Source organism: Brassica oleracea, unplaced genomic scaffold (assembly GCF_000695525.1).
Source record: "Brassica oleracea var. oleracea cultivar TO1000 unplaced genomic scaffold, BOL UnpScaffold01042, whole genome shotgun sequence".
Classification (NCBI taxonomy): domain Eukaryota; kingdom Viridiplantae; phylum Streptophyta; class Magnoliopsida; order Brassicales; family Brassicaceae; genus Brassica; species Brassica oleracea.
The window spans coordinates 29,941-30,545 of NW_013617615.1; positions in this window are offsets into that span (position 1 = coordinate 29,941).

Here is a 605-nt window from a genome sequence, read left to right on the forward strand (position 1 = left end):
TGGCATAAAAAATCGACACCGCAAGCTCCACGTACTCGCGGCCTGATAGAAGTGAATATAATCAAATAAAAATCTGTGATTCTGAGATGCTCCAACGCGAAGAACCCCTACAAAGTTAGTGGAGTCATTGTTTTTTTTTTAGCTGAAATCTTCTTTGATGAGGGGGCAATGGTGTGAGCTCACTGTTGCTGCGTGAATGGTTTTATAGCCATTTTTTTAGAGGGAAATAAACAGTCTCTTCATATAAAAATGTAATATTATTAGTATAGATTTGGAAATAATAAAAATGTAAAACTATACATTATTTCAGATATTATATTTAATGTAATATTACCATTTCTTTTATTGTATATTTATTTATTTTATTTTTTTTGTTTTTTTTTTTGATAATGTATATTTACTTATTTTAATTTCTTGTTAATTTTTTTGTATATTATGAAATGGTAATATTACATTATGGAAGATTGTTTGAACCGTAAGAAATAGAGATTTCTTATTTTTGGTTTATTCCGGTCAAAATTATTATTTTCGGTCATATGATTTAATGAGCCACATGACTTCTTTTGGAAAAAAGATTTGTATCCTAACATGGACACTCCTCTTTG